The sequence below is a fragment of the Lissotriton helveticus genome, chromosome 1_1, assembly GCF_964261635.1.
Source record: "Lissotriton helveticus chromosome 1_1, aLisHel1.1, whole genome shotgun sequence".
In the NCBI taxonomy this organism is placed as follows: Eukaryota; Metazoa; Chordata; class Amphibia; order Caudata; family Salamandridae; genus Lissotriton; species Lissotriton helveticus.
Genome location: NC_136057.1, coordinates 356,825,124 through 356,843,677, shown reverse-complemented (window position 1 = coordinate 356,843,677; position 18,554 = coordinate 356,825,124). Strand labels below are relative to the sequence as shown.

The 18,554-nt window shown below is 47.7% G+C and overlaps 1 protein-coding gene across 3 annotated transcripts in view; it reads right to left on the bottom strand.

The window, feature by feature from the left end:
* The window catches only part of BID (BH3 interacting domain death agonist), a 436,998-nt gene that overhangs the window by 92,498 nt on the left and 325,946 nt on the right, over positions 1-18,554 (bottom strand). The gene's annotated exons all lie outside the window — the stretch shown is intronic.

Here is an 18,554-nt window from a genome sequence, read left to right as displayed (position 1 = left end):
ATCGTTTTTCTAAGTTTTATTTTGTTTTTAACTTTGATGGTTACCTGCACAAGTTATGCATTTTATTTATGTTTTCCAATTTCTCATGTAAATATGTTTTCTAATGCTACAGTAGAGCACACGTTTAGTGATCTGCCTCCTCATGAACTATCCTATCGTCTTGCTATGCGCAACAATACATTTATCCGTATGTTACATTATTCACACCAGACCAGCAATGCCACTAATTGTTGGGTGTGTGGTCGACTCCCCCCTTTCCAGACACCGAAGGGAGTTCTGCCACTGTTTCCTTATCCGTTTTCACATAATGGTTCATGTGGAGCCTGGTCCATGTTAACGTCATCCTCAACAGATATGTCCTTTCTGAACAGTACATGTTTTCCAGACAAGCAAGGTCTTCCCCACAGAACAGGGTTAGATCTAGAAAATGAAGTTTATAATTTGGGTAATTATTCTTCGAATTTCATGGTCCTGAATGTTCAGTCTGATCCTACTCCAGACTTACCTGCTATTTCAGTACTACCAGTCAAAGGCGAATTATGTGTCAGAAAAAATGGTTCCGCACATGTAGGACATAGTGATTGTACTACTATTGTCAAGTATAGTGACAGTGGGAAATCTATTTTCAAAGCTTCACGTCATTCTTATTTTGTTTGTGGTCAGACCGCATATGTTCGTCTGCCCCTCGATTGGGATGGAACCTGTTACATGCCTTCCTACTGCCACCAGTTTTTCTAGCCCCATCTGATTATCACAGAAACACACATCTAGTACACATTAGACATAGAAGGGAGATTGAGTCCCCGATTGTCGATCAAACTGAAACTGCTCTAGAACAGTATACAGACTTCAATAGAGGTTTCTTCTTCTTTATAGGCCCTATCCAGAATAGTAAGTTAATCCGTAGGTTAACCAGAACCCTTGAAGCAGTAGTGAATGAGACTGCCTCTGCTCTAGGTAACTTAACCGAAGAGCAATCTGCTATGAGATTTGTCGTGCTCCAAAATCGTCTCGTTCTTGACGTCATACTGGCCGATAGAGGAGGAGCATGTAGAGTCATCGGATCTAGTTGCTGCATTTTCATTCCTAATAACGCGCCGTCTGTTTATTCAGCTATAACCAGACTTCATAAAATCGCCCATCAGTTACACCAGAATCCAGGCACCTGGACATGGTCCGGTTGGTTCTGGAGTATAATTTCTGCCTGGGGATGGAAAGTATTGTCATTTCTAGGTATTGCAGTAGCGATCATATTCAGTTGCTGCCTCTGTATACAATGTGGCCCTGCGATTTGCGGCATTTGTGCTACCTCTTGTATTCCTAGTCCCAAGTCCCGTCCTAAGTCCCGTTCCAAGGCAATTCGAGACGAGCAAATGATACTGTATGAAATGATAGATGGTATCATGAATATAGATGTTTCCTGATGGAAACGTAGTGACAAGGAGGGAATGTGGAAAAGTAAATTTTGCCATGTTCTGTGTCCCTACGTGTTCCCCATCTTATGTTATATGTGCATGATTAATATGCATATGTATTCCCTATGATCGATTAAAGACGCAATTACAGCTGTGTCCATCTCTAGTATGCCAGTTCCTAGTTTTCGTGAATACAACGAGCATCAGGCCTATGTAAAGTTATGTTGCCACGTTTCACAGTGTGCACGTTAATTCAGTAAAAGTCCCCGTTTCTAGGCCTCAAAAGGGCCCGGACTCAGATTCAGCTCCTGTCTCCTGAACCCTCTCCGAGGAGCGATACAGCCCCCACCTGTATCCCTGACCCTTCACTTACTTCCTGCCTCACAGTGCCCGGCTCGGCCTGGCTCTGCCTGTCAGTCTGCCAAGAGTATGTTATGATTCCAGTTATCAGTCCAGCTCTCCTTCCCTGCATTCCTAAGCTACTGAATCGCATCAATAGTTTCCGTCATGGTCTAGCCTTTACGTCTCCATGTAAGAGAAATACTGTATTAATGGTCATTTAATATTCCTCAACACGCACTACATGTAGAATAATGCATGCACCAGTCTTAGTGTCTGTTAGCCTTTACCCTGATAACTTTTGGATTCTATCAAGATGTTCTCTAAACATCAGATACTAGATAGTGTTTAGGTACATGTCGCTCTGACACTCCAGACTTTCGTCTCTCCTTCTAGCGCAGAAGTCATAGCCCCCAGTTTCTCCCTAGTAACACGTCATTGCCAGCTTGCGCGCACCACTAGGTTAGAGGTCCCGGCTCCTTAGGTAGCCCCCTCCATGTTTCCGCCCCATTTATGACATATTCTGTTACGTTTGCATCACATGTCTATGTATACGCCTCTTGTTACACCTACTTTCTGCCTTATCTTTCGCGACTGCTACAGGCCCTGCCCACTGCTACGCCTATTGTACTGAATGCTATGTATTTTGTTTAACTATATATACTTGTGCACTGTTATTAAAAGTTAGCTGTTAGCTGCTGTTGTCCCGATCCTGCCCCTGTGCAGCGCTGCCATCCTATTCCCGTGCAGGTTGTCCTGTTCCTGTCCTTTATGCTGTATTAAACCTGCCAACTCCAGCTACCTCGAATCTTGACTCTTATTTATTGAGCTATCTGTTATTATATATCCAGTCAAAAATAGAGGTATTATTTATTTATTTACCACACCAGAGGAGCGGTCGGGAATGTGGTCTGGGACATAGAGGCCTGGATGAACAGGCTCTTGGGGGTGGGGTGAACGGACAGAAAGCAGGGGTCGGCCGGAACCGGGCGGTGGCGTCGGTCACGTTCCGATCCACAGGGAGGCCTGTGGAGGGCATGGACCAGGTGCCCATCAGAACGTCGGTGAGGGCTTCGTTAAACGGCAGTAGAGGCTCCGAGGCGCTTGCCTGCGGTTTGAGCATCTCAGTGAGGAGGTTAGTCCTCACGGCCGCGACAGGGAGCTCAAGAGCCAAGGCCTTGGCCACCCTGTTCAACACCACGCTGTAAGCAACCACCTCTTCCGAAGCCATGGAAGGAGGAGAGACGAATCCGGTGTCGGGCGAAGTGTCCAGACCACTGGCCTCCCCCAGCTCTTCTGCCCAGTCCTGGCTCTTCTGCCCAGTCCTGGCTCAACTGGCCCTGCTGAGCCAGAGGGTCCTCAGAACCCTCCCAGTCCTCCTCGTTATCCATCTCCTGATAAGCAGGCAAAAATGATGGAGCCGGGTCGTAGGTGAAGGCTTCACCCATCGACGGCGGAGACGGCGCCGGACCCGGACTGAAACTCGGGTCGACGTCATTGGGAGCGACACCCTCGGGGTTGGCGCTAGCCGAGGAGTCGTAAGGTCGACTGGCAACGACCCGGATCCAGGCCTGGATCCTGCGGGGCCCTGCGGCGTCGGGACAGGAGTCGACGACGGCGCCGGAGCCGCCAGCCCGCTAGGGCTCCCAGTCGGACCCGCGGGGCCCGAAGGCGCCTCGGCAGGTTCCGACGGAGGGAAGTGCGTCCTCATGGTCGTGAGGAAAGCACTGATCTCCTCCGGTGTCACGTGCAGCCCAGGGACCGGCGGGTATGGAGCTGAACGTGGGCCTGCGTCTCCAACGGAGCCGCGTGGGAGGTGTCACCCGAACCCCTGGCCACGTCGTGCGAGCGTCGGGGGGAGTCAGAAGAGCGATGATGCCTCTTCAACTTCTTTTTCAAATGCCTCGACTTACCTGAGGACTTGAAGCCTGACGATTGGTGGTGACTCGTCAAGCGGCGATGACTGCGGCTCCGTGACCGGTCCCTCAATTTCCTCCTCGACTGGGACCTCGAGTGGCGCAGACCCGACTGCCGGAGCTCGAGCAGCTTACGGGACCGCTCCCGTCTAGCCTTCGAGGTCAAGGCCCTGCAGTTGGGGCTCGACTTGTCATCATGGTCGGCCCTGAGGCATTAAGGGCACCGACGGTGGGGGTCGGTCACCGACATCAGGCGGTGACGGGTCTCGCAAGGATTAAAACCAGGCATCCCTATCGGCACCGCGAGTCGAAGGTCGACTTGAAAAGTGATAAAAAAAAAAGTTAGTCAAAAAATGACTAGAGTACTGCTCTTCCCGGATCTGCGCTTGCTGGCGCGGAAAAAAGAAGAACTGACGTCAGCGTGTGAGGGTGGCGTCTAGGTACTCCAACGACATCATCCCGGCGATCACGACCCCGACGACGGACGCGGAGCAGCAGACGACGCCTAGCCACGCGCAGGGGTACTGATGACGAAAACTTTACAGATCCAGTCTCACGCCTGGGGATATTCTGAGGTAAGGAATCTAACACTAATCTGGTTCTTTCAGATTCCGGAGGTACTGCAATGCCGGATTGATGGGTGGGGTGGAACAAAAAATGTGTATTGTGGCTGTGTTCAGGGATGTAGTCTTTTTACCATACTGCTTATGTTTTGTAAGGAAATAAGCAATGGACATTGAAATGGGTCAATTCCATGCACTGTAGTCATGTCATTAACTTTCCAGGCATTAAGGTAACTATGCTGTTCCTGCTTACATTTTACATGCTTTACTTAATTTTGCATTCCCTATGAGTGTTTGCTTTTTCACGGATGTTGTTACTTCTTTTCCCAGGCAACATATTACTCATATCTAGTGCGTAATTCAAATTGAGCCGCGTCCAGGTGTTTATAGTGGGGCACAATTGGGTTGTAGCTGAAGGCAGTGCGAGTTTCTTTTAGTGGGGGAGAGGATGGGGCACTATGGTCAGAGCTGCAAAATTCGAAACTGGGGACCAAGGTTCAGCCTTCATGACCAGTCCACCAGACCACACTCCTCAGGGAGCACAGTCCCATGCTAGACCTTAGAAGGCGCCGTAAGAACGTGGGAGCCCTGGTGTCTTAGCACCAGCAAGACAACCCTAGCGGTGGCAAGTGTGGGTTAACCTTGAAGGCTTGTCCACCAAAAATCCATGCTAAAGTTCACCTCCAGTCTTGTGGGCAGGCCTATAAAGCAGCACACCCTAGAGCAACAGTGACTCTCTCACTGAGGTCACTAGACCCTTGAGCAGGGCGGCTCTAGGCCGGTGTGATCTGACTTTGGGTGGGGGTGTCATGTTTGCAAGTATATTCTGTTTCTAAAAGCACTTGCTGCCTCCTTCCTGGCCTCCAGCACTTTTCAGCAACAATAACAAATGTCATGATAACTCTGGTGATTAATGTTCTTCCTAGGGAGAGATCGAGTGGAAGTTTTGAATCATGGAAAGGTAGCACAGTTTGTTAATGTGCCTGCTGCAAAAAACATGTAGCATGCAGATCACAAAGTGCACATAATTGACAAAAGCAGTAACCCACTGACCTATGTACGAGACCCCTTTGTTACTTGCAGTTTATAAGTTAAAGTCCTAACATAGAACAGTGAGCTATTACCTGTCATCTAAGAGCTGCATGCAAACTGCAAGGTATAAATTAGAGCGTTATGTTTTTTACCCCCAGTCTTTGATTATCTTAATGTTGCAAAAAGTGTTCATTTGGATACAAATCAATTCTGATTATTAAAGAGAACCCCCAACCATGGTATTAAGTTTTAAATTCTGCGTTTCTGTTTCTCCAGACCTATCACTACTAAACTATACTGCCTACTAGTATGGTAGTCATGTGACTCCTACACCTTGTGATCCTTAAGTCTTTTGTAACATTTTCTATACAGGGATTACACACATATAATTGATTGGCTCTGTGTGATGTAAAGTGCTCTGACACCCTACACTGGTATGAGTGAGTGGCTCTGTAAATCAAATTAAATGCATCTGAGAGAGAGTGTGGTTCTGGGGCATTGAGGGGCACTGTTAAAGGGTGGTAGTGAGGGAATCAGTGTTGGAGGGAGTCATGGGTGGGCACCTACAAACATTTTCGCACAGGGTTCCCACCAGCACTAAAGCTGGTACTGCCCTTGAGGCCAGTCCTCCTCACCCATTGGTACTTCCATTGGCCTTGTTTCAGCAGTAGTAGCCGTAGCTCACTAGGGACTGGCAATGCAGAATTTGCACGCACATCAAACTAAGTTTGCCAACTTTACAGTCTCTCTGCTTCATGCACAATCACTTTTAACATGTGCTGCCTACTTTGGGGGCACTGGAATTATGCTGCAAAGGAGGACAAAATGATGCCATAGTGTTGACTAAATTATACAGCAAAAAAAGGTTTCTAACGTAATGGAGTAAATCAAATCAAATCACTGTTTATTGTTTTAGGTAATTAAAACCATAACAATTTGTCCCCTATATAAATCAATCGCCATAAAATTTTTGTTAATTTTCCTTAAACCTTTAAAAACCTTTTGATTTCAATTAACAATAGGCAAATATGTACAAGTGTATAATAATCAACTGATAGGTCCGGAGCATTAGTTAGTCCATGTTCCACTGTATAATCAAAAGGATACATTACAGACATAAATCTAAATTGACAAATGATCTCTCTCAAGTTTCGGCCAAGCTTTTTCTTTGTGGCATTACGGAGCAGTGTCTAGGTGTTCAGTTTTAAACGCCCGCTCATGTGAGTTATGGAACTTTATCAATTGACGGTTCATTAAAGTGTCTGTCGGGTCCAGTCCAGTTCAGCTATTATAGCAGAGATGCAGGTCCTTATTCTTTTGATGTTTATTGTATTCCTCAGTAAAGTGACTTGTGCTTTTAAGAGTTTGGGACATACACAGACTAAGTGGATGAAGTCCTCTTTATCGCTGCCGCATAGTCTGCATTCTATTGGCCCTTTGTGGACCCAGATTGGCTGGTCCGCGATGGAAGGTAATTTGCCCAAGAGAAGGGCCATCAGTTGTTGCTTTTGATAGACCAAAAATGTGATGTTTAAATATGGCACCAGGGTCTTATAATTGTTGATTACCATCCAAGCATTCTTTTTCTTACTGAAGATGTAATTGTCCATTAACAAAGAGTGGAATTTTGCAGTTTTATTTATTGCTTGTTTGAAGGATGAGTAGGTCAGGTTGGTGTTCCAAAGCTCACCTGAGCAAGTTGTCAATATTGCTTTTGGAGATATTGGTTGCATGGAGATTTTTTTTCCTTTTCTAGTTCCGCCCACAGTGCTTTGTTCAGTTCTGAATCTGCTGTATTTTGTTTCAGTCGGTACCATTGCTTAATGGTTGCGTACATCCTCCCTAGTGTTTAGTTAGTTACGCCAAATTCTAGTCTCACCTGAGCTGGAGATGCGGATTGATGAATCTGGAAGACCCTAATATATGTTGAAAATTGCAGTTTGTTTAAAAGGTCGGAGTCTTTCCCATGTAGCGCAATACTGCCATAAGTTAACGGTGGTTGCATTTTGGCCGTTACTACTGCTAAAAAGGGTTTATATGATGGCCCCTTCAGTTTTTTTCGCTTGAGTCCTGAAGGCAAATGATAGGGCATTTGTTCTCTGCAGCATGTATGCTTTTTGCTCTCGATGGGTCTGCCTGCTGTCTATATAAAAACCCAAGTATTTATAGCTGGCGACTTCCTCTAGCAGATTGTCAACTAGTTGTATGTATTTGAGGCTAAAGAGTTGAGGGGCCGATTCAGGCTGTTTATTGTTTCCCAACATCTACTTGAATTTGTTTTTGCATTATGTAATAGTTTAGCACAAACATTGTCCTCGCATCTTCTTTTGTGTTCCCATAACTTCTTTTAATATTCCTTCCTAAGGTTACATACAACTTCCAAACCTGTGGGGCTCAGCTCAGTCCTTTTTAGTTCCTGACCGTTTTTTTCAGTTCTTGTTTCAATGTGAGAACCTCAGTCGGTAATGGCGTGATGTTTTTTTGTCTCTGTGCCTGTTTTGATTTGCCAGTCACAAATGTTGTTAATTTATCTGTAAAATTTACCCAGGCTTGTATTTTGTTTAGACCGCTGTTTTCACTTTCCATATTGAGCCTCTGTAGTTTGACCTGGAGCTCCACGATGTTCTCTTTTAGCCTTTCAAGTCGATTGAGAATATGCATTTCTTCATTGCCTGACTAGTCTGGTGCTTCGGTAGGTTTAAATTAAAATAAATATATTGGTACGAATGGTTGCTTCTGGTGGTAAATTAGATGACGAACCACGTAAGAAAGGGCGTTAATGGTAATGATATTGCCGTGTAGTCAGGTTTCGATTCCGCCTTCCCTCCCAAATAGGTGTACTTTGGCGGGGTGTATTCCGAAGTTTCTACCATTTATGATTCTCAAACCTAGGCATTCAAGCGTTTTCACCAGATGTTGCCCTATAAGATCAGAGGGAACCGACTTGTTATCTGCTGATAGTTTCTCGTCTTCTTCTGGTGTGTAAATTAAGTTTGAGTTAAAGTCTCCTGTTACGATGATAATATCCCAGAAGGGGTTGGTGTTTCTTATGTCAATGATTATGGATGTTAATAAGACATAATGAGCTTTCTGCTTTTACGCCGGATGAGCATTGATGTTAATTAGTCGTACGACTCTTAGTTCCTCTTTCGCTGGCAGCGAAAATGGTATTAAATGTACGTTCAGACAATAGGGGGCTATTTGCTCTGATCGGATGTTGATGGCTGTTGACACAAACTGCTAAACCGCCTTTTGGACGTCCATGTCTCCTATGTTTCTCAGCTGGTGTGTTGAAATGTGTAAATACGGCAAGAGGCAACTCCTCCAGTGACCACATCTCCTGCAGGGCAATTATGTCACAAGTTGTCCATGCTTGTGGGGGACTGCCATCTTCTAGCCATTTTTTCTCTCTTACTATGTTCCACGAGATAAGGTGTAAAGTTCCCTCATAAAGGTTTGTCTCCTGGTTGCATGATTATCCTTCACTTTATTCAGGATTCCTGGGAGCCAGCTTCAAAGGTCGTTGTCATGTTCTGTGTTCTCCTTTTTTTCAAGATGGCCTCATTGCGTCGTGTTGCAAGTGGGCTCCTCCCTTTTGCTTGCCTGGGGACTGAGTATACCTGTGATTTGGCTATAGCCTTGCACGGCCCTGCATTTTCTTTCTTGGTGGAACTCTCCGCAAGCAGGCCAGGTTAATGAGGTATAGCAGGTTTGCAAAGTCTTATGCCCCATATGTCAAGTTGTTGGTTTTGGCTCATAATGAGTTGGGCAAGTTCCGCTTTTTGCCATGTTGTAAGCGTTTGTTCTTTAAAGTTTCCATTTCAATTCTGGCAAAATTCCACTGTCAATAGGTGGGTTGACTTTAGATGTTTTAGAACGGGGATGGAGATTAGTAATTGTAGTATATTACCCCTGTTTAGAATGTCATGCTGCCCCTGGGACTCCTACTCTGGTGTTTGGAATATTTGTTGTGGTAATAGTCCAAACTGCCGGGTGTGAGTGCTAGTGTCGGCTTCTTGGTCTTTCCCCACTGCAGTATTTACTACTCTTTTTGAGGTCTTGAGCTGGAGTACACTGGAATGGCTTTTCTGATTGCTCTCTGTATCTCTTGATGTTGTGTCCTCTTCTTGAGATCTCGTCTCGGTTTCTCGAATGATTGCCCATTCCCTTGGTTGCCTTCCATAGGGTTTACGTTCTCATTATTGTATATATTAAATCTAAGGTTTTCATGTAGCTGGATACCCCTTGTTATGAATCTGGGGGTTGGAGTCTGAAGTCGCTAAGATGGGGTCGCCTTGTGGTTCTTGTCTTGAGAAGGTGTTTCTGTATAATCTTTGGTCCTAGGCTCGTAGTTAGTCATTCTACCTTGGGCTTTTTCCAACCGTCCTAACAGAGTCTGATCCTTAGTTTTCACATCTTTGCTTGGCTGTGGGTTGGATACTTCTTTCTCATTTGTTGTTTCTTTTTTCAAATTCGGATGTGTGAACCTGTTTACGATCAGTTGCGATGTCAAGTTTGCGATATGCCCTGCCTTTTTTCCTTGTTGCTTCTTACTGTGTTGATGACAAGTTACTTGTGTAACGATCTATCTGTAAGAGACATTAGTTAGTGATAAATTCCTTACCTTAGAATATTCCCAGGCGTCAGACTGGATCCGGAAAGTTTTCGTCAGCAGTACCGCTGCGTGTCGTAAGGTGGCGTCGTGCGGCTCCGCGTCCATCGCTGGCGTTGTAGGCGTCGAGATGACGTCACCGAGACTACTTAGGCGCCACCCATGCGCGCGGACGTAGGTTCTGTACATGACTTTCCGCTCCAGGAACTTTGAGCCATGCAAGAAACTGACCACTGGTGCCATGAAACTAGGGCCCTGAAAGGGATGACCTTAACCCTAGAAATCAGTTTGCAGAACGGGGAGGATGGGTGAGGCGGTAAGGAATCATCACTAACAAATGTCTCTTACAGATATATCGTTACACAAGTAAGTAACTTGTGCATCTGAAAGAGACACGTTAGTCATAGATTCCTTACCTTAGAATAGATACCCCAGAAATACCAACACCGGTAGTGGGTTTGCCAACAAGATCAAACTAGAAAGTCACGGAGATCAGAACGGCCAAAGAAGCCGTCTCTCTGGACTGGACTGTCAAGGCAATAATGCTTGGTAAACGTGTGCAGCGAGGCCTATGTAGCTGCCTGACAGATGTCCTGCAAGGGAACACCGCGTCCCAAAGCAGTAGTGGCTGCCGTTGCCCTGGAAGAATGGGCATGCAGCCCCACAGGAGGCTCCTTCTTAGCCAACAAATAACAATCTTTGATGCACAGAACGACCCACCGAGAGACGGTCCATTTGTGCATGGCCCGACCTTTTTTGGCGCCCAAGTAGCCAACTAAATGTTGGTCATCCACCCGGAACTGTTGTGTGCGCTTCAGATAGAACGAAAGAGCACGTCTTGGGTCCAGAAAGTGGAGCCTACCTTCCTCTTTTGAAGGATGCGGAGGCTGAAAGAAGGTGGGCAAAGTGATGTTCTGCCGAAGTGGAAGGGCATGACAACCTTTGGCAAGAAAGAAGGACGAGTCCTTAAAACCACTCTGTCCGGAGGAACAGAGAGAAAAGAGGGTTTAGAAGAAAGAGCCTGGGGCTCACCCACTCTTCCGGCAGAGGTGATAGCTTCCAGGAAAGCCCTTTTTAGAGTGAGACGACGTAAAGGACAGTTATGAAGTGGCTTAAAGGGAGCGCACATCAGATAGGCCAAGACAAGATTTAAGTCCCATTGAGGCATAATCAAAGGCACGGGAGGAAAAGTGTGTGTAATGCCTTTGAGGAAGCGATTAACCAGGACGTAAAAAGAGAGGGCTAATCTGGACGCCGTAGAAAGGCGGAAATGGCCGCGGGATAACCCTTAATAGTGTCCAGAGCAGAGCCCTGCTGGGCTAAAGAGAGACGGAACAGAAACACCGCTGAAAGAGGGACAGAAAGAGGATCCACAGCCATTGCTGTGCACCATGCCACAAATTTGTTCCACCTACAGGCGTATACAGTCTTAGTGGAGGGACGCCTGGCTGTCAGAATAATATCACAGACTTCGGAAGGAAGGTCGAAAGCTGTCAACTGTCGCCGCTCAATCTTCACGCATGGAGGAGGAGGCTGGACAGGTTCGGGTGGAGGACCGTCCCCTGCTGCCGCGACAGAAGATCCTCCCGAAGATGCAGTCGGATCGGGGGAACGATCGCCATGCTGAGTAGCTCGGGATACCAGTATCTTTGTGCCCAATCCGGAGTCACAAGGATGACTTGGGCCCGGTCGCGTCGAATCTTCTCCAGCACTCTGGGCAGAAGTGGTATAGGCGGAAAGGCGTACAACAGACTGCAGCTCCCTGCTGCCTTGAAATTCCAATGCGCAGAACTGGTGACATTGAGCGTTCTCTTCGGGTAGCGAATAGATCTAACCAAGGCTATCCCCACTGCAGAAAGAGACCTTGCACAACGTCAGAGTTCAGACGCCATTCATTTATTTATTTATTTATTTTTGCAATTTTTAAAGCGCTGCAATTACCCGTAGGTGTCTCGGCGCTGATCCATGATCCATGATCCATCAAGCACCGGCGGCTGAGTTTGTCAGCCCTGGCGTTCAGAGAACCTGCCAGATGTTGAACCACCAAGGTAATGCCTTGATGTTCCAGCCATGTCCAGAGGCGGAGAGCCTCCTGACATAGGGTCCACGACCCAACCCCTTCCTGTTTGTTGCAGTACCACATGGCGGTGGTGTTGTCCGTGAACACCTGCACTACACTTCCCTGGACAGAGGGAAGGAATGCTTTCAGTGCAAGTCGAATCGCCTGAAGCTCCAAAAGGTTGATATGGAGCCGGGACTCCACTGGAGACCAGAGGCCTCTGATCTCTGCCTCTCCCATGTGGCCACCCCATCCCAGGAAGGACGTATCCGTCACCAATGTGTGCCCGGGTTGAGGAATGGATCTGCCATTGACCCAATCGCGATTCGTAAGCCACCACTGCAATTGTTGTGCAGTACCCTCCGAGATCTGGATGTGATCGGACAGGTTGCCCTGATGTTGTGCCCACTGGAACTTCAGGTCCCACTGCAGAGCCCGCATATGCCATCTGGCATGTTGCACTAGTAGGATGCAGGATGCCATTAGGCCCAGGAGCCGGAGGGTCATCCTGACTGAAACCCAGGATAGAAGCTGAAAGATCGGAATCATAGCCTGAATATCCCGGACTCGCTGCTCGGGAGAATAAACCCGAAACTGCGTCGAATCTAGAACTGCTCCGATGAAGGGGAACTTCTGAGAGGGACTCAGGTGCGACTTCGGCACGTTGATTGAGAACCCCAGCAAATGTAGGAAGTCAGCCGTAGTCTGGAGGTGGGAGACGACACCAGGGTTGAGCCTACCTTCAACAAACAGTCGTCGAGATAGGGGAAGACTGGAACCCCTGATCTGCGCAGATGAGCTGCGACCACCGCCATCACTTTCGTGAATACCTGAGGGACACTGGTAAGGCAGAAGGGGAGCACGGCAAACTGAAAGAACTCTTTGCCTACCGTGAACCGCATGTAACGCCGGTGGGCCGGCAGGACAGGGATATGAAAATATGCGTCCTGCAAGTCCAAGGCAACCATCCAGTCTCCAGGGTGGAGAGCAGCCAAGACCTGAGCCAGAGTCAACATCTCCTTCTTCGGGACCAGAAAGTAGTGGGAATAGCAACAACGTCCTCCCTCTGGCCCAGGAACGCGCTCAATGGGTCCTTGGCCAAGAGGGCCGTGACTTCCTGCTGGAGAAGCGCAAAATGGTCCCCCGACATGCGGCGGAAATGAGTTGGCATGGCTGGAGGGGCAGTCTTGAAGGGGAGGGAGTAGCCCCTTCGCACGATTTACAGCACCCACCTGTCCGAGGTAACGGAACGCCAGTGGGGAAGGTGATGGCGAATCCTGCTGTCCACCGGCGTGGGGTGTGCCCCAAAGCTCGGACTAGGAAGACTTTGAGGTGGATGCTGCAGGAGCGGAGGTGGACTGACCTGCACGCTGTCCCCCCGCGGTGGGAACCACGTCCGTGGCCGCGCTGAGGTTGGTTCTGCGCAGGCTTCTGGCTGAACGAACGTGTCTGGCGCCCCTTCCGTGGCCACGAAAGGAACGAAAAGCAGAAGTAGTCGTGCTCATGGTGGAGAGACCTAAGGACTTGGCCTCAGCCCGGGAGTCCTTAAAACATTCCAGCGCCTTATCCCCACATAGGCGAGTACCATCAAAGGGCATGTCCATAAGAGAACTTTGTACATCCCCTGAAAAACCAGTAGACCACAACCAGGCACTGCGACAGAGGCCCACTGTCGTGGAAATAGCCCTACCCTGTGAGTCCGTGGTGTCCAGTCCACACCTGATGGCGAACTTTGCTGCATCTTTCCCCTCAGCAACAGCTTGGGAAAGTACCGTCCGAACCTCCTCCGGACACTGAGGCAGCACCTGCGCAACCGTGTCCCACACAGCATGGGAATAGCAGTCCAAGAGGCATGCGGTGTTCACCGACCGCAGCCCTAAGCTGACAGATGAAAAAAGTTTCTTGCCGAACTGTTCCAGCATCTTGGATTGCTTATCTGGGGGAGCGGTAAGGAATGCGCTTTGGGAAATGGAGGCCTGGATGACCAGGCCCTCCGGGGTTGGTTGGGTGGACAGAAAAGCAGGGTCACCTGGGGCGGGCGATAGCGCCTGGCCACATTACTAACCACAGGGACCCCAGTGGCTGGTCTAGACCAGGAGCTCATCAAGACGTCAGTTAGGGCCTCATTGAACGGCAGCAGGGGCTCCAAAGAACTGGCTGCCGGCTGAAACACTTCAGTGAGGAGATTAGTCCTGAGGGTCACTGTAGGTAGGTCAAGGGCCTCAGGTGCTCTACGGAGCACCACAGTGTATGTAACACCCTCCTATATAGCCACAGCAGGAGGAGAAAGAGGAGGTTAAGGCCACCGGCATCCTCTAGCTTTTCCGTCTATTCCTGTTCTGACCCGCACTGCCGTGCGAGAGGGTCCTCAGACCCCTCCCAGTCGTCCCCTTCCTCCACTGCCCGTGGAACAGGTGGCGGAGGTGGGGGAGGGACAGGGGAATACAAAATGTCGAACGGCGCCGGGCGGCGCTGGTCCAGCTCCGTGTCCCAATTAGAGATCTTACTAGGGGCAAAATTGTCCGGGAACCCAGGCAAAGGCGGTGGCGGAACGAACAGAACCCACTGCGGCACAGGGATTGGAGCTGTTGATGCCAGAGGGCTCTCAACTGGGACCACGGGGCCCAAAGGCGCGCCGGCGGGAGCCCGAGGCCTGAAAAGGCGGTCCATGGCTGCAAGAAGTCAGTCTGAATCAACAGGGAACGTGTGCGGAAAGAAGGGAGCAGTGACTTGAGTGCAAGATGTACCGCTCTCAGTTCTAGCAGGTTGATGTAGTATCCCTGCTCTGTCTCTGACCAGAGTCCTTGTACCTGAAGAGGCCCTATATGAGCACCCCAACACTGTAGGGAAGCATCTGTGACAAATGTTTGACTGGGAAGGTCCTGATGAAAGAGAACTCCTTTGAGCAGATGTGATCGTTGCATCCACCATCTGATTGAATCCTTGGCTGACTGAGGGAGAATCATCAAATCTTCCCAGCGACCTGATACTTGTGACCACTGATCCACCAGAGATTGTTGCAGAGGACACATTTGCAGTCTGGCATGTGGGACGATGAAGATACAGGACACCATCAAGCCCAGAAGTGAGGATACTTGTCTGAACGTGTGATGGCGAGAATGGAGGAGATTGCAGCACTTGTATATTGGGGATAACCTCTTCTCCGAAGGACACACGCTTGCACTTATGGCATCCAGGTAATCGCGCCCAGGTAGTGGATCTTTTGAGTTGGATTGAAGATCGATTTCTTGTAATTGACTTGTAGGCCCAGATTGCTGAGCACTCGTATGCAGTAGGAGAGATGACTGAAGCAGAGCGGGTGAAGGGGTTTTCAGCAACCAGTCGTCCAGATACGGATAGCCGAAGATCTTCTGCTTGCGAAGAAATGCTGCTACTACTGCCATGCATTTTGAGGACGTGCGGGGGCCTGACTTGAGCCCAAACAGGAGGACTTTGAACTGGAAAGGTCGAGATGTTACCTGAAAATGCAGGAATGTTCGATGTTTTCTGGAAATCGACACGTGGAAATAAGCTTCCTGCAGGTCTATGGAGCACATCTAGTCCCCTTGGTGTAACTGCGGAAAAATCTGGTGCAGTGCCAACATCCAAAATTTCTGTTTGTGTAAGAACTTGTTCAAAAGCCTACAGTCGAGTATTGGTCTGTACTCTTGAATCTGACCTCTTATGCGTACCAGAAAGTAGCAGGATTACATTCCTTGTCCTTGCTGCGAAGTGAATAGTGAATAGTCTCTCACACAGGACCTTTAGGATGTAGACCATATCGGAGACCTTCGCCTACTTGTTCTTGATTTGGAGGAAGGGCGAAATCTAGACTGCTGAAGCGGTGTTCTGGAACGGGAATGGTGAGTTGGAGGAGACCTAGGTCTCCTTGGTGAACTGCGTGAAGACAATCCCGTGGATTTAGCTGGTAGTGGAACAGCTGAGACTCTGGAGGGAGAATATGTTTGAGAGTAGTCCGAACCAGGACTTCTGGGTGGAACCCTCCAATGCTGAACACTCTGTAGCCATCTTGGCAAAAGGTTAACAGGAGGTGTCTGTTTTCCTGCAATCGGTGATCCCGCCGGCGTGATTTGCCCTATATTGATGCCTGGAGAAGATGATGCTTCCCTCGACCGTATGGACCTGATCGTCGATCTCGGCTTTCCATTGAAGACGAGGGAGGTCTTGGCGACGTGATGCTAGTCACCGTCGTAGGGTTTACTTCTCTCGACATCTAACTGCAGCTGAAGACATTGACTGTGCAGCTCTTGACGTCGACCGCCTGTGTGGCTACGTTGGGGTCCTCGACGTCGACCACTTGTGTGACGGAGGCGATGTCCTCAACGCTGACTGCCAGTAGGACAGCGATGGACTCCTCGACGCCGACTGACGGTGGGACTGCGGCGGGGCCCTTTACGTTGACATTCTCAATGCCGACCGTGCTTGCTGTGACGGCAGAGGAGATCTGGATATCGACCGGTGCCTTGACGTCGATGGGAATTTTCCCGACGTCGATCTAGATTTTGATGTTGACTTATGCTTCTCCTGTGTAACATACTTCGAGTTACAATTTGACAGCGGAGGCTCTGAACGCCTCAACGGCGATCTGTTCCTCGACGTTGTAGCATGCCTTGCCTGCTTTGCCTACGTCAATCTCAAAGCTGAGGGGGAACAGTCCGGGATCTGCTTCTTTTTTGATGCTGGAGAAGCAGAACAATGTTGTTTCTTCTCAAGTCTGGGTCGTTCCCGAGAGGAGGGCTCTTCAAAAGCATGACTGATTTCAAAGCCACTTCTGGAAGGTCCCTTTCCTCTCTCCAGTAGGGTATGCAGCTTTATCTTTTCCCTGTCCCCAAGTGTTCTTTTAGAAAATTGCTGCCATAAATAGCACTTCTCTGGATTGTGTGAGGATGGTAAACACACAATAAATACAGAGTGTGGGTCCAACTTTGCGATTTTCTTCCCACAGGAGGGACAATTTTTGAATAAATCTGGCCTTTCTGACAGAAAAAGTTGGTAAATTGTCAGAAAACCACTAAAGAAGCTGCCAGCAGTCACAAAACATAGAATGATGAAGACATTTTTTTCAGGAAACCAAGTTCTGACTAGAACAATCAAAAATTGACGAGCTCAATGCTCCAGGATCCTCACAGAAGGAGCCGGAAAAAAGAAGTGACCTAACTGTCACTTGTGGTACATGATGGGAGCAGGGAGCTCCTGGAGGTCTTAAAGGCACGGTGACAGTTTGTTACTAATCCGGTTTTATCTATACAGTCTATGGCCTAATTGCCTGCTATTACTTGCCTTTTTCTTTGAAAATAAAATGCTGTGTTGGAACACTAGAGGAGTGCATGCTCTTTAGTACAGAAATTATATATAAGGGATTTTATTTTAAATGAAAAATCCAATGCAATTTTGGCATCTTAGACTGTTTAAATGATGTTTAGGCTGCATATTTATGTATTGCGTACGTGTTTATTTGGCTGAACATATATATATATATATATATATATATATATATATATATATATATATATATATATATATATATATGTGTGTATTTTTTGATATGCTGCGGGCTCACCGCACTTGGGCGGGACTATTCAGTGCTTATGACTATTGATGAGTATCCCCTGGAAGAGAACATATAAATTACTCATAAGTGTATGTTACCTTTGAAAATAGTTCCCAATGTGTCTGCTATTGAACTCTGATGTACTTTCACACGCCGTATCTGCAACTTACATTGGATTATTCTGATGTAAATTCGGAAATATGGGCAAGAAAGAAAAATTTATTAAAATATTTTTGAATTATTACAAAGTTAAGACTGGGTATAGATCATATTTGCATAGTATTCCCCCACAAAAGCAGTGGACTCCCTTGAAACACACTCTGACTACCTTGTGTGGTCAATGCGTACTTGTGGGTGCTTCACATAAATTGTGCATTCGTAACAACACCTCTGCATAAAAAAGGTTTCTGGCTTTGTGGATTGTGGCTAAATAAGATTTGAAACTCCAGAGCTTCCCGCCTCTCTGAGATGTTGGTAAGCTTTAAGAAATTCTCCCTCCCCATACTAAACAAAATACAATATATATAAATAAATGATAGCTTGTAAACTCTCATTTAATAACAAAGAATTTGTGCATTGTTTTTAAAGCACTTGAATTGTAATGTCTGTAACACTCATTGTTAATGCTTAGAATTGAATATGCTACTTACCAGTATGCATCTGTTCTTGGCATGTAGGGCTGCTGACATTCATATCTATAGCATAGATCGCCGCCTAGTGTTGGGTCCGGATGATTGCACATTGTTGTCCTGGAAGAGTCTTCGAAGTATCACGAGATAGGTGGCTCCTCCCCTGGACTACAGTGCGCATGGGCATCGACTCCATCCTCAGATTGTTTTTAGCCATTGTGGCAAAGATGGAGTGTAACAGTGTAAGCGATGGCCATGCTAAGAGTAAATGCAAGAAAGTCTGCAGCCGCTACAGGCGCCGGGGAGGAGGGCGGGCGATATGAATGTCAGCAGCCCTACATGCCAAGAACAGATGCATACTGGTAAGTAGCATATTCAGTTCGAGGCATGTGGGCTGCTGAATTCATATCTATAGCA